General features: G+C 43.4%; 1 long non-coding RNA gene across 1 annotated transcript; it reads left to right on the forward strand.

Annotated features, from left to right (window-relative positions):
* Positions 1–9: 9 nt before the first annotated feature.
* LOC116216580 lies at positions 10–15,620 on the forward strand. The gene is made up of 3 exons (XR_004159654.1): positions 10–364; positions 6,522–6,697; positions 9,387–15,620. It is a non-coding gene; the product is annotated as an uncharacterized LOC116216580 (long non-coding RNA).
* The last annotated feature ends 6 nt before the right edge of the window (positions 15,621–15,626 follow it).

Genomic DNA, 15,626 nt, shown 5'->3' on the forward strand with positions numbered 1-15,626 from the left:
GGCCGCCATCTTGCCGCTTCCTCCAGCCCGCCCGAGCCACGACGTCACGCGCGTAACCTGGAAGTGCCCCGCGTTGGAGCCGGGCGGGTGTTGGCGGGCTGCGCGGCGTGCTGCCTTACCGCCCTCTGGTGCCCTGTGGAGACTGGGACCTGCGGGCGGCTGTCGTGCTGAGAGAGGGAAGAAGAGGGCGGGAGAGCTGTTGCTGGGGTGGTTATCAGACTGTGGAGGAGGTTTGGCCTGGGAGCAGAGACGTTTACTCATCGGTGCCGCATTGATAGCAGCCCTTGGAGGATTGCTCTGTGCGTTGGTTTGTAAATCCAACTTCTCAGCACCGTTTGGTACCAAGTGCCTTAATGAAATCCAGGTAAGTTTTGCGAGCACAGCTGTCTCTGTTAGCTTGCAGGCCTCCATAAGGCAAGAAAAATGGTAAGGTTTGTGATAATAAGGACACTTGGTTCCATGATGACACTGCTGGCAATTCAGTGGTTGGTGAGTGTAAAAGTGGTCTTAACTTAGAGAAGTTCATTCTAACTGAGAGCATTAATACAACAATGATAAAATACAGCTTCCTCCTTCTTTGCCTACCTTCAGTCCATCTGTTGATGGCAGGACAAATAGTCACGCCGTTACAATAGTTTGGACTTTTCTGTCCTGTAGATGATGTGCTGGAAGAGCTGGGCAGGCAGCATTAGGAAGGTCAGTGAGCCCTGGGCTTCTTGGGACTGCCCAGTAGAACTATTCATCGTTCTACATTTGGGTCCTCCTCTTTGATACAGTGGCACAGCTATGGGTCTGACAGCTGCTGGTACCCTGCATCTCCCCTCCACCAGTCCTCTCTGTGGTCTGTCTGTCCCCAGGGTTCCTGTCCCACCTTATCGTCCCCTGCTGACACTACCTTGCTTCCAGCAGCACCAGCAACTATTCCTCCCAGCAAGATGCATATTGCAAAAAGATGTGTGAGTAGTGGGGAGGCAAGTGAGGAGAGAAAAAAAAAGTGTTGCTGAATCATCTGCTGTTTTTCCGAAGTGTAAAGGCAACTGAGATGAACAAAGGGAGTTGCTGGTTAATAGTCACCGTAGTCAGTGGTTGAATAGCAAGGACTGTGATCCTGCTTTCTCATCGTCTTGTGCAGAGGGTTTCCCTGTCATGTTTTGGGAGGGGAATTGAGGACCGGGAGGGGAATTGAGGACCAGGAGCTGATAATGGGCTTCATAAGCATCTCATCAGATTCCAAGCTTGCTCTGGGCAGATGTGACAGGCCACACCCAAGCTGAGGCCTCTGGCTGACTACACAGAATAGTTACAATTGGTAGTAATGCTACAAAAAATGAAATGAACCTTACTCTATCACAAGAGCAAGTGAAATTTGTTTGCCTGTGAAATTAGATGTTGCAGATCTTTTTTTTTTTTTTTTACTTTTTTCTTGAGCAGGTTGAGTCTGTGCTGTCTATTTTTCACACACATGAAGAGGAAAGGGAAAATCAGTGTTTCTGCAGAGTCTCATGGACTCTGAAAGCCCCTCTGTGTACAGCCAGTGCGGTCAGCATTATGTGCTATTGGATCAGCAAAGCTGAAGGGCAATAGATCTCTACCTGTGTGTGTGTGACATAGGTCTAATTCAGGATAAGTGTGAGCAGAAGAAATGGGGAGCAGTCCCTCCAAAGCACAAGAAGCCTGGGCAAGGCTTGTATGTCACTCAAGTAATTCAATTTGTCTCTCTCTCTGACAAGTGGTTCCTGAGAAAAAGACCTCTAGGAGCTTTGTTTTGGTGCCCTCTGCATGGACAACTAGCATGGACAACTTTTTTTTTTTTTTTTTTTGGTACAGTTGTAATTTGCTAGTTTATTTCTAGTGAAATTGTTAGATTCTGACTTCCATACCTTTATTTTAATTGTCGCCTGAAATAACAAAAGATCCCTCAGAAGGAAGAGTAGATAAAGACAGACAGTTGCACAGTGAGAAATTAACATTTATAGCAAATATTTAACTTCAAGCCTGAAAAACTGAATTACTTTTTAAGCAGATTTGTTTAGTCTCCTGAGGAAGATTGCCTGCCAAAGGAGGTGTTCAACAGGCCCACACATGCTCTTGCTAGGTGGTGGTTAGATAAACCTTTGAAATAAAAAGAATCATTTGTCATTACAATATCTCATGGCATGCACAAACATTGCGTATGTGGTGGAATTAGTTTCTGTCTCTTTCAAAGCTAGTTTCAAAACCCTAACTGAAAGAACCAACATTGCAACTTTAATTATCTATAAAAGATATCTCTGAGTACATCTGGTCTCTTTAGTGGTGAGAGAATGTATTTAATCCATTGGCTTGGATTTAGGTTACCTGGAAGCCTAACTATGCTTTAGAAACTGTGAGCAGCAGTGAATCTTTTCAAAGACATCTGTGGGCAGAAGAGCCTTTACAAATCTTTTTGCAACCAGCTGGTCTGCTGTATTTACTACTCGTACCTCTTAGTGTGAAAGGAGGACTACATCCATGCACTGGTCTTCCTATGATGTTACAAGCCTTTCTGGAGGGCAGCAAGATTCCAGCTGAGTTTTGCCGTTGAGATACACTTATCTGGGGTATCCTCAATCGAAGTGTATCTGTTTGACATGAATTAACAGGCCTCTTTTTTTTATGCACAGGAAAGAAGTTGTTTAAACCTGCTTTTATCCTCCAAATCTGGAAGAACAACAACTCTAGGGTACTGCACAGGTTTCTAATGAGGCTAGTGTTCGTGGCATGCCATGTGGCTAGAAAATGTGTGACTAAATATCTACTTTAACCCTTAATTTATATTGCTGATTCAGAATGATGACTCTTGAAAGATTATCATCAGAGTTGAGTGGTTGAGCATTCTAATAAAAGTCTCATATGACCACAGACACTCCAAATGAGATCTGCTCACCTGAGGTTCATCATTGCAGTGTTGGAGTTCCTTCTACATGCTTAGAGTCTTTTCTCCTTGTAATTTTAGCATAATCTGCATATAATATTCATTAACAAATGTAAATTCAGCTTCATCATGGGGTTAGCTACCCGTATTTCATGCTTATTGATCGCTTGAAAATAATAGCTTTTTAGAAAGCCACTGAGCTCAGCTTGGTTAAGGTGCTGGGATGGGAGTGAGGTGACTCAACACTGGGAAAGGACTTGCTGTTGTCAAGAGGATCTGTGACTTATATTCATTTACAGATGACAGTAATTTTAGGCATGTGGGCATCACTGAGCGAAGTCTTACATGTCTCCACCCATATGAAGCAATCTGCTGTTAAACCATTCCAAAAAGTTTCTGTATGTACTGAGAACTCTCTCAACATCCCTCTGTTAGTGAGCCAGCTCCACAAGGAAAAATAGTTCACTGCACTCAAGGGACTCTGAAGCAGTCTCCCCTATGCACTTTTTTAGCAGGAAGAAGAGCCTTCAGAATACACAGTTAGTGACAAGTGAACAATTTCCAAACGTGACAAGCTTGAAATGCTGTATTTCCACACCTGACGAAATGCTATTATGTTTTGAATATCTTATTCATATTCTCATGACAATTTGTGACAGAGAGGATAGAGCCATGCAAAACAAAATTTGTAGTTAAATTATGTTCGTGCTTCATTGATTCATTTCTGCCTTATATTTAGCTAGGCTGGACTCCTGGCTGGAGACAATATGCTAACACTGATAAAAACAATTAGGGTTGATGGCCAAGAAAGGCATGATGTGATCAGTCCTAAACGTTGCTGGGAACACTGCTCACAAGCAGGAAGATTTCCATTAAACCTGGGATACCGCCCCCGTGCTTGAGCTTGGAGGAACAGTGACGACGCTTTATTTGCCGAAGGATGTACGGCTTCGTTGTTAAAACCTGCACTGGAATTAAGTACCTCTTCTCCCTCCTGTCGGGCTGCCGTTTCGCCTCTCGGTGCAGTTCGGAAGGCCGCCGCCGCCACCTAGTGACAGCTGTGCACGTAGTGACAGCCCTGTACACAGTGACAGCCCTGTACGTAGTGGCAGCCCCTGCACCGGTGGCACAGGGACCTGGTGGGAGAGCGGTGATGGTGATGCACTGCTTTGGTCCCCACATGCAGTGTGTGAGCACCTGGAGGGGACCTCTGCTCCTTCCTCGCTGTGTTTGGAGGATGCGCTAATGGAAATCTTCCACTCTAAGACACAAACAGTATCTAAAGGCTAGGATTGAGCAAAGCACTTCTGAGATAGGACCAGAGGTAACGACCATGCATTGCACCAGGGGAGGTTTTCTGGTTGGATATTAGGAAACATCTATTCTCAGAAAGAGTGATGAGGCATTGGAAAGGTCTGCCCATGGAGGTGGTGGAGTCACCGTCTCTGGAGGTGTTCAGAGAACGTGTAGGAGTGGCACTGAGATGTAGTTTAATGGGCATGGGTGAATGGCTGAACTAGATTTGTTTACTGGTCTTTTCCAAATGTAATGTGCAAAGAGAAAGCCTAGAAGGAATTGAAACAAAAGTTAAAAAAATTAAAAGTTTTTACAGGCAGAAGCATGTGAGGGAGGTGAAAATATAAAAAATCCAGCTTAGAGGCTATAGAAGAAATTTAATCAAATAATAAAAGCTGTGTTGGCCGTATAAACAAAAATTAAGATAAACAGATGCCTTACGCAATGTAAGTACTGGCATTAAAATGAATGTAGGCAATGCCCCAGACTATTTACCTCAGCTTTGGTAAGGATAATGGCAGTGTACACAGAAGCAAAATCAAAACAGTGAATGTGAATGGGTGTGGAAACACGTTATCACAGGCAAGGTGAAAGCAAAGTGCAAAGAGCTCAGCTCTTGTGGAGGCTCAGAAACAGATAATCAAGCTCTTGATATGAGTTTTAATGCATTTACTAAAACAGATGCAATGCCATGTGATAAAACATTAGATAATGAAGTAAGTTTCTTTTTCCTAAGAAAAAAAGGGATCCATAAAAATGTTATTTTGTGGCATACAGGGATTAAATATTACATGAAAGAAATAGATATATGAAAGGATACAAAGTGGGAGATACAGTTACTAAAGATAGATTCTGCCAAATTAACTTGTGATTTTCTTTGATTAAATATGAGACTTTCTTAAAGGAGTGGTGTGTAGTGACAGGACAAGGAACATTGGCCTAAAACTTGAACATAGGAAGTTCCATACTAACATGTGGCAGCACTTCTTTATGGTAAGGGTGATGAAGCATTGGAACGGGTTGCCCAGAGAGGTTGTGGGGTCTCTATGGAGATATTCAAGACCCATCTGGATATCTACGTGTGCAACCTATTGTAGGGTATCTGCTTTAGCAGGGGGGGGTGGGACTCAAGGATCTCTTGAGGTCCCTTCCCATCCCTGTGATTCTGTGATTCTGTGAACTGCAACAAAGCAAATCCATATGGATATCAGGAAAGTGATCGACATGGTATATCAGTGTGGTAATGCTGGAAAAACAGAGGGAAGAAACCAGCTAAAGAGTTGTACTTACAGGAGAAGGCTCAGGCTGTAGAAAGAAAAGTTTTGTGACTGTGGAGTGCATAAGGATTGACTGCATTTATCTTTTGTGGAAAGTATTTTGTCCAAAAAAGTAATAAATAAAAATAGAAGTGATTAATGAAATATGCTGGTGACACAAAGAAGATGACTTTAAAGCACAGAAGGACTGAACTGCCATAAAGTGGAGGCACAAGAAACAGAATTCTAAAATAACAAAGGCAAGGAATTTAGTGACCAGCAAGGTTTTGTTCAGGAAGTACAGGTGCATCAGCTGCTGACAAAAAGTGAAGAGCTGGCTGTTTTAGTCAGTTGTCCATTGCGAGATATCTAAAGACTACTACTCATGAAAAGTGAAAACACACCTATATATCTAAAGGCAAGATCAGTGATCTGAGAAAGATTTTAGTACCGAGTTGCCTTTCCAGCTTTGTCCAAATACTTGCAGTGCAGACCAAACATGAACAAGCAATATATTGATGCATATGCTTAAATTCAAGCAGATTTGTCTCATCAAGTCTTCAGGGTTGGCAGACAGCTTGAACCAGGAGAAAAGAGAGTGTATAATGGAACCTCTCATTTAAATGCAAGCAAAGCAACCCATGCAGTGTTAATAGAGAGATTTTGCTGCATTTTGTAAACCAGATTTAACACATTGTAATGTAAACATATCTATCAGAGCATAAAATGAGCGATGTCAGTATAATAACCAACAACTGCCATCAATTTACACCCTTTTGAATCAGCCTGAATGAAAACCTTGTAGTGTCAGATCCCACCGTGTCCTTTTGTAACTTGGGTAAGCTGCAGCTGTGACGTGCCAGGGTCACTGTTGGCCAAACAGTGGGGCTGTTTTTTGTTGAAGCACGTAGTAATAATGAGTGTGCTTGTACATACAGCATGTTTCAAATGTCCGCTGACATTTACCTTTCTATATATTTTTGCATATATATATCTAAATTCAACCAAAATGTTAAAATGAGGTGTTACAGAATGATAAGTAGAATTGCAATAAAGCTCTTCTATCTTGTTGACAGGTAAAAGATCAAATTTTAATCCCTTCAAACGATCTTATTTCTCTGCCAAAATTGAAATCAAGAATTAATATCTGAACATGGAGTTATCAAGGAAAATCCTCTTTCTTGTGACTGTACCAAGCTCAAAACAACACGTCCCTTTCATCAGAAGTGACCTTCTGTACGAATCCTTCTCTGTAAGTATCCTCAGCCACTTGCAGCAGTGTATTCTGTACATGCACAGTGTAACTGATTTTATAATCTGTAGCTTGAACAACTTTTGGAGTATGCCAGGGAGCTGCAGCCTTTTCAATTACTTTATTGCTTGGTGGAAAGCCTGGGTCATATAATAGAATCATAGAATGGCTTGGGTTGAAAAGGACCTCAAAGATCATCTAGTTTCAACCCCCTGCCATGGTCAGGGTCGCCAATCACTAGACCAGGCTGCCCAGAGCCACATCCAGCCTGGCCTTGAGTGCCACAACTTCCTTGGGCAATCTGTTCCAGTGTGTCACCACCCTCATCATCATCATCATGAGGGATTTGTGGAGGCTGCAGAATTAAAGGAATAGGTGGGATATGTTCAGCCCAGGTGTGGGCTGTGAGTGCAGTCGATGGTACTTCAGAGCTATGCATGAACCTCAGTTAGGAAGGAAAAGCTGCCTTGAGCAGAGGCGACAGGCGTAGTACTGCCTTCCCTCCATCAGCACCAAGCCCCTGCACTGGGGCTGAGGGGGATGCTGGGGTCTGATGCCATAAGACAGATTTTGCCCTTTTGTTATTAGTAGATCTGAGCCTGTTCCAGTGCTGTGTGATTCTTTCAATATAGAAAGCACTACATAAGAGTCGAGCTATATTCAGACCTCAAAAGATGTGCCAAAATGACTGAAGCCAACCTTTGGTGTAAAGTTCAGAGAAGAGAGAAAATCAAAGGACTCTTATTTTTAACCAAGAATCCAGCAGTTTGTGTCAATTTCCCAGCTCAGACAATGCAGCAGCCTGGCGAGAGTGAGGTATTTTCTATGGGCTCAGTTCCTACTATTGTTTACAAGCCAAATGTGAGGTTAGGTAGTAATGGGTCAGCCCTTCGTAGTCATGGCACAGGCATCTTTTACAGTGACATGCCTGTGTGTTAGGACAAAGAAACATGTGAGGGCAGGAGACCTACAGTCTTCTTCCTTTCACATAAGCATTTTTGCAAGAAACGATTGAGAAAAATCATAGATTTTGCTGTTGATTTTTTTTAAATTATTTTTTAACAACAAAAAAAAATACTATTACTATTTTAAGGGAATGCTTTTAACACACATCACATTTGATTTTCCTAAGAGTTTTGTCTAAGTAGGGATAAGTAAAAAGTTCTCAGAAAGCTCTGGATTTCCAGAATCCAATGACATTCAGGGGGTGCTAACTTGGGAAAAAATAGAATCAGTGTCAATTATTCATATTATCCTATTCCTGCAGTATGAAGTGATAACCCAAGCTGAATTTTTTTGAGGTGACTTTCAATAGATATGTAATAAATGCTGTGTGTGTGCATGTGTATGCTTGTGTATGCATGTTCATCTTTGTCTGTACATGCCCATACATTCATGCACACTTCTTTTCAGCAGGGTAGCAGCACCAGATCTAAAGTAACATTAGAAAGCTGGACATCAAATAGAGAATGAGGTCAGATTGAGACATGAGTTGAAGGAGGTTATAAAACAGTGGGAATTACAGATAGAGTGGAAAGCCAGTTATGCCTTCTTTACATCACCTGAGGCTCCCTAGCTATCCCTATACCTCAAATTTAAAAGTTTTTTGGAACAAGGCAGCAACATCTGTAAAACTGTTTCCAGCAACACCACAGCTGCAAACACAACGTTACCAAGGGTACAAGGATACAAGTTTATCCCTACTTAGGGTTGCTCAGCAGTAGAATTCAGGTGGATTGGAGGTAAGGGTTTTGTTGTCTGTCCCTACTGTGTAGCCATGTGTCACTGTTAAGTGCTACTTGGAAAGTGATCATCAGTTACTAAAACATTTAAACACAAAGTTAGCAGTTGTTTACTAACAGAGTAAATGCCATTTGCCATTCTCTTTTAAAGAGAGATAAGTAACATTAATTGCTCTCATTGAAGACCAGAAAGTGGGTTTTTAGGATGCCACAAAGTTCACAGAATTGTAAACTGAGGTAAGAAACTGTAACAGTGGGTTAACTCTGAATTGTTATTACTGTGAGGTGCCACACGCTGTCCTGGTAAAGGCATAGGGAAGACTGCTATCCTACTGCTGATGGAACTCTTTGAAGTGGGTTTGCACAGGTTTGGTTCTGTATCAGAAATCACAAGGGCATTAAGCATCCATAAACAAAGCTGTAGCCTGTGCTATGTGTAAATTCTCTGGGAATACATCTGAGTCGTGTGGTCACCAGCAGAACCTGAGCTTCTCTTGGGATTAAGGTTTCGGAGGCCAGCCTTCTAATCACAGGGATTCAGTTATTCCTTCCAATTAGATCAATGTAACAAGGCTGTGTAATGCAACAATAGCACCTCTTCTAAATGGAGAAATGTTGAGTCTTGAGAAAGAAAAGTTTTGTTCATTTTAGCATTTTTGCTTTGTGTCCTATCCCTATGTGGAGTCTCACATGAAACTTTACACACACTAAAATTACACACTGACCACCTTTTTTTCAGAAGTATATTCTAGCTAAACAGACCACATCCTGAAACTAAATCTCCTTTCAATGTTTTTGCTATAAGTGTGGTGCAAGTCCACTGAAGTCAGCCATGAAATCCCAGTTTTGTCAAGCTCAGAATCTGCTCTGTGGAGACCACTGCTGCTGGTTAAATTCGTGCTATGCCACCTGTAGCTGAAGCCTAAACGTGCTTTGAATCTTTGCAGAGAGGTGTCTGCAGGCAGCTTCCCCCGCTTCCTTCACAGCCACAGATGCGCCTTTAAGCCACGCAGTGCTGTCACTCAGGCTGCCCCGCAGTGTCACTTACCGGCGTCACCACAGAGGGGGAGCAGCACACCGCAGGTTGGCCCAGGATACGTGCAGAGACGTGCTGCTGCAGGGTGGTGGTTTTAGGATCCTTCGGGCTTCTTCACAGCAGAGAGGATCCCACTGATGGGGATGCAGGGTGGCCCTGGGGGCTATCTGCTGTGGTCACTGACAAGCAGTTCCTTGAGCAACAAGGACTCAATCATGAGCTGAAAACCAGCAGAGTGGGGCCACCAACTCCCCCATCCACATCTTTGCCTTTTTAGGTTGTTGTTCTCTGCTTCAGTACCAGTATGAAACTTTAACCTGCTCACCAGTGCTGCTGTGCTGAGTTAGCAAGAGGGGTGAATGGTGCTAATAGAAAGTACTCTTTACACTCTCCTCATTTTATGTACATACACTTGCTGTTATTTATTATATCATGTCACTGCTCAAATAAGGCTGCACTACTCTGGGGTCTGTTTTTACTGTTTGGTTGCTTGGGCTATGGCAGGTGGCACTGCAATATTGCAGCGCTTCAGAGGAAAGTGGGAAAGAGAATGTGTGTGGTTGTATGATTGTACCAATGATTGTGGTCCAAGAGAAGAATTAAAGATGTTTAGCAAATCCTCCTCTAAATTTATGGATCCAGCTTAACACTCAAATGCATGAATACAAATCCTGTAGCTTTATAGAGACATCTGCCTGTGTTCAGAAGGCTAATTTAGCTTGATATGTAGTACTTTTCCCTGTTGCTCCTTTAATTAATAACTATATTCACGTTCCTTACAGAGTCTTGTCAGTTTTATTTCTAGTACGTATTTATCACCCAAGTGTTGATAATGCATTTCCTCGGTGTCTTTTTCTCCATGGAGTTAGCTATCAAACCAGACATAGCACACATTTTATTGCACCAGGCACCAATGTCCCAGCCTGTTGCAAAGATACTCCTGCTTTCTCACGCGATGCAAGTCTCTCCAAAACTGTGTGTCAGTTGGGATACACCATCCTCTCACTGAATGCAGTGAAACACAGCCCTGGTGGCTGGCATTGAGCTGGCAGCTGTGGGCTGGAAGGTGGGAAGGAGAGAAAAGCTGCCAAGCTTGTGGCCACTGGAACCTGTCCAAGGATAGCCAAAAGGGATGTCATTCTGTCTTTTTCTGATTACATCTTTTCCTGTTCTGATGTTTGATTATCCCATTTGTGTTTGCTTATAGACTGAAAATGAGTAACATCTAAATAGCAAATGGATGTATCTTTCATGAACAGAGCAAAAAGCTCAAATTTTTATTTCCTGTTCTCCTATGGATGCGCATTTAGTGCTTCAGGAATGCTGTTTGTTTCTCAGATCCTTTAAAATTTGCCCCAGAAGATGGACTATGTTTACTTTTTTTTATTTTTATTTATTTATTTTTTTCCTGAGTTATCTGTCATTGGCCGTGAAATAGAGAGACCCTGATCTGCAAAGATCTAGATGGACTGCAGAGGAAAGAAGCAGTAGTGGCAGGGAAGCCTGTGCTCTCATGGTGTGGGACAGATGTGTTCAGGCTGATCCAGCCACTACAAAAAAGGGATGTATGGCTGATGTCTCCCCAGTTACCATGTCCTTCCCTGCAGCAAGGGATGGTCAGACTTACTAGTACTTTTTTTCCATCTTCCAGTGGAGCACATTGTCCCCAGAGGACATTAAGTGAAGCCTGTCTTTTAGGGCTTCCTCCAGCCAGCAATTGTTCTAGAAATTTGCTTGCCTGCATCTTGACACTGCAAGAAGAACTCTTACAAAAATAGCTACTTCTGTATTATTAATATGTGCTGTATTCTCAGAAGAAAGCTCACAGAACTCTTGGAGGTGTCCAATTCAGTATGTCCACCATTATAGCAATCCATTCCAAAACTTCAAACCTAGGTTTTGAGTTATAAAGGAAGGATAACCAGACCTGAGCTTGAGATCAACTCTTCTTCCTACTGTAACCTATTAGTAGTAAGTCCAGAAGAATTTTTATTTTTATTTTTTTTCCAGATAAGGATGTGTCTTTAACAAAAGAGGGCAGGGAATGTCTTTGTGGTCTAGCTACTGTGGCCAAAATGCTGCCTGTTGTTATGACATTAGAGGAAACATGCTGTCTGCAAAGAGGATGCAGGGCAATGGGAGCAGTTCAGTTGCTTGCAGTGAAGCAGGTAAAAGCAATTCTCAACAGCAGAAAGCTGCTTGGTTGTCCTCAGAGCTAGGCAGGAGATTTACTCAAGCACACAGTCATTATGTATCTGTCTGGCAAGTTTGGTGCTGGTATGCCCTGACTGTGACTGCTGAGTCCTCAGACTGATGGGATTACACAATGGTAGTTATAAACTAACCCTATACTGATCATAACCTGACCTTATACTTGAAGTCATCAGCCCCTTCAAAGACATTTGTGGGCTTTTAAAAGTCTCAGTTGAATCAGTGGAAGATCCAACTGCCTCTTTCTCGCTCCATGTTTCTCTTGAATCTCAGCATGTTGCAGAAGTAAAGGCTTCAGTGGAAAAAATAAGATTGACTTTACCGTAGGCTGAGAAGTAGGTCCTGGTCTGTGCAAGATACAGATCAGTTGATGGTGGGGAAAGAGCTAGGATGACCTTGGTAAGTTATAGTGATATCTTACAGACAACAAATGTTACAGGCCTGCTGTAAAAATATGTTTGTGTCAGTCAAGCATGAGATCCATCCAACATCCTGCTTTCAGTGCTGACCACACATGGATGTCCAGGAAAAGCAAGAACAGGACAAATATATATCACACCTTCATACAAGTGTTCCTCAAGTGTCTTTCTCGAGGTTTCCTGGATCTGAAGTGTTGGGTCTGTCTAGTGATTCCTCTTCCAAGTGTCCACCCAGTCTCTCTTGAATCTCATTTGATCTGCTCCATCCATAAACATTGTTTGCAAAGCAAAGAGCTCCACACATCTTCCAAGATGTATAATGAACTATCTTCATCTGTTTTATATCAGTCTAGCTGTTACTGGCTTCACTGGATAACTTCTAGCTCTTGTACTGGAAGAGAAAATACACAGCAGATTCTTATTCAGTCCTTTTATCCCATTTAACATTTCTACCATACTCACTTTGTGCCATCTGTCTTAAATGCTGGAGGTGATCCATTACACTCCATCCATCAGATGTAGCATCGGGCATCCCATAAATATATTAAATGTTTCCTCAAACCAAGCTTCCAAAAAATGCACAGAAATGAAAGCACAAGGCAGCCTGTGAAATAGGTACAGTAAAAGACTGAAGAAGTAATTGTTTTGTAAATTTGATTCATCCTAAACAAGGAAGCAGACAAGTGGAGAAAGAAGTAGAGAAGTGGAAGAAACATTGTGATTGAGTAACAAAATATTGCATCATGATGCTTGCCTGCAGGGCTACTGAAATAAAATTACGGAGAGAGATGGTACACAGCTTCAGGGAGCCTCTGGCCCCTGGCCCCTTGAAGCCCTGACACAGCCAGTCAGCAACGGCTGGGATAAACCATTGGCTCTGTCACATGATGTAGTGGAAACTCTGGGCTTATTGTTCCCTTCAATACGCACTGCATCTTTGGTGACCCATGCTTGATATTTTCCCCTTAACTCAGCTAGACAGAAGGACAAAATCTTTTTCTCAGTTTCACACAGAGGATCAAATAGAAACAAAATGACTTAATGGAATTATCACCTCCAAAATCTCTCAAAAAGAAAAGAAGCTTTGGAGACATGGTAGGCAGAAAAAGCAATACGTTTGTTGATATGGAAGTCAGATAATGAGAAACTGGTTATTTTTCCCTCACTGACATGGTTTACTCCTGGCAGTGTGAAAACTCTTGTTTGTCATTTCTTTCCAAACAAGTGAGGGAAGAGAAATGAAGAGAGGAAATGCCCAGTATCTGCCTTCACAGAAAACTCTGAGAAGTGAAGAAGGGTGAAGAGGGCTTAGCAGGCACCAGGGAGAAAGAAGAGCCTCACTGTGACGTGGGGACTGGTAGACATGCTTCTCTGCCAGAAAGATTGCACAGATGAGACTTTGAACAAGAGAGATTGCCCCAGACAGTAGCTTCAAGGACAGAAGTGACATGGGCCATCAGATGGTAAAGCATATCCAGTATAACTGCTGGAAATACAGTCTATGTGAGTTGCCATCTAATAGGCATCTTTTTCTTTCCCTATTTGGTGCTTCACGCCACTTGTGTGCCTGAAATCTCAAGAATCTCCATGCTTTCTGATGGAGAAACTTCCTCCTAAAGATGGGCATTTTGCCACAGAAACGTCACTGCTTCCCTCCTCTGCAGAAGAGCAAAATCAACTGCTTTGAGTTCTGGGTGCCCATAACACAAAGCACAGTGAAGTCATTGTGCCACACATTTCACCCAGTGCCTGAGGCCATACCAAAGGAAAGGCTTGGACAGCATGGGCTCCAATCCCCACAGCCCAGAGGTGGGATGGGTGCCATGCCACCAGCCCACAGGGTTCCAGAACCTCCAGGAGGGTATGGAGAAAAGATGGAAGCAGCAAACAGCATTGAGCTCTTCTGGAGCTGAAGCAGGACCAAAGCCCTGAATATCCCCTCCTTTTCTCATTCCCCCTCTGCTGCACTGTTTGCATAATGTTTGAGCATGTGAAACTTTGGGGAAATGAAATCATTTCTGGTTACAACTTGCTGCTTTTTCTGCACTGGATTTTTTTTTTAATCCTAAAGCTGAAACATTCCCCTGGGTGGAAAGTCCAGCTTCTTCCTGGCTGTGAAGTTTACATAGATACATAAAGAAATATTGTTATTTGAAAAGTGTCTTTCTGCTTTCAGTAATTTAGATCATGATGCACTGGTGGCCATGGCAATGGACACTTCTGGAATTTATGAAGTATGGAAGGAAAACCAAATACTTCTTGCAAAATTAAAGATCCTTCCCCTGTAATTCAGCGAGCCTCAGTGCTGTGCAGGGGTTGGCATGCCTCTTACAGTGAAGCCACCCCCATTGCTCTACTTAACAATGTCAAAGGCATATAGACCATAAGAAACCAAGACTGTGCAGCAAAAACCCATGTGGCTGGTGCTGCCCTGCTCAGCAAGCTGTAGGAAGCCACAGACAACAATGAACAATGCTTTTTTTGCAAACTGCATAACCTTTCCTCGATGCATTTGCTAGGTGTGCATTTAAGAGTCTCCTGAAGACTGCTCAGCACATTCCCATCCCTCAGGACCCAACCTGTCAGTTGTTTTTCTTTAATGGCATAGAGCTGTGCCAGGGAGCATCTTGTTGGGTGTTAGGAAAAGTCTCTTGATCAGGTGGCATGGGCATGGAAGAGGCTGGAGTTCAAGGAGCTTTTGGACAGTGCTCTGAGATAGAGGGTTTGAATTTTGGGTGGTACTGAAGGAGGGCTGTCCAGGCGCCGAGTGCAGTGCTGCAGGCCTGGAGGCGGGGCAGAGGAACTGGGGAGAGGGCTGAGGGACGGCTACCTGCGCGGAGGCCACACAGTGACTGCCCAGGCGTTCATCACCCCAGAGGTGCCCCATGCACCAGGGACGAAGCCCTTTGGCTCTCGGGACTCAGAGCAGCACGGCTTTGGAGGAAATCCCCCAAGCGAAAACAAAGGCTCTGTAAGTCATTTCCTCTGTGCTGAACAGAAAGACATCTGTGCTGATCCAGCCATTACGCATAGGCGAAGCAAAACAATGCACTTGTTAGCAGCACAGACCCAGTTTGCTTTCCTCTGGACTCATACTTTAAAACGTTTAGAGGCGTGTTTTAGCCAAAGCTTTATCTCTTAAGAAAGTTTTGCGGACAGTTTATATGGATAAAGTTGGGATAATGGAAGGCAGTGAGGAAAAGGGCCTGAATGACAACTCAGCAACAAGTCACCGCAGCCGTGGCTGGTGCACAAAGCTTTGGGGTGGCTACGTGCAACCACAGCGTCCAGCCTGGGCGCTCTGCCACGGGCATCACGCAGGACGCGCTCTGGAGCAGGTACCAACAGGACCAAAGCACACCGTCACATTTTCAAGACGCGCACTGAAAACCGGGGTGGGACTGGCACCCTCTCTTTACAATTCACCACCTCCTCCTCGCTTGGTTTGTTTCCCCCACGAAGCGCGCACATCACCGAGACGCCTCCGCGCTCCTTGCACCTGCGGCAGCGCCCAGCGCCTC

The sequence above is a fragment of the Meleagris gallopavo genome, chromosome 4, assembly GCF_000146605.3.
Source record: "Meleagris gallopavo isolate NT-WF06-2002-E0010 breed Aviagen turkey brand Nicholas breeding stock chromosome 4, Turkey_5.1, whole genome shotgun sequence".
Lineage (NCBI taxonomy): Eukaryota > Metazoa > Chordata > Aves > Galliformes > Phasianidae > Meleagris > Meleagris gallopavo.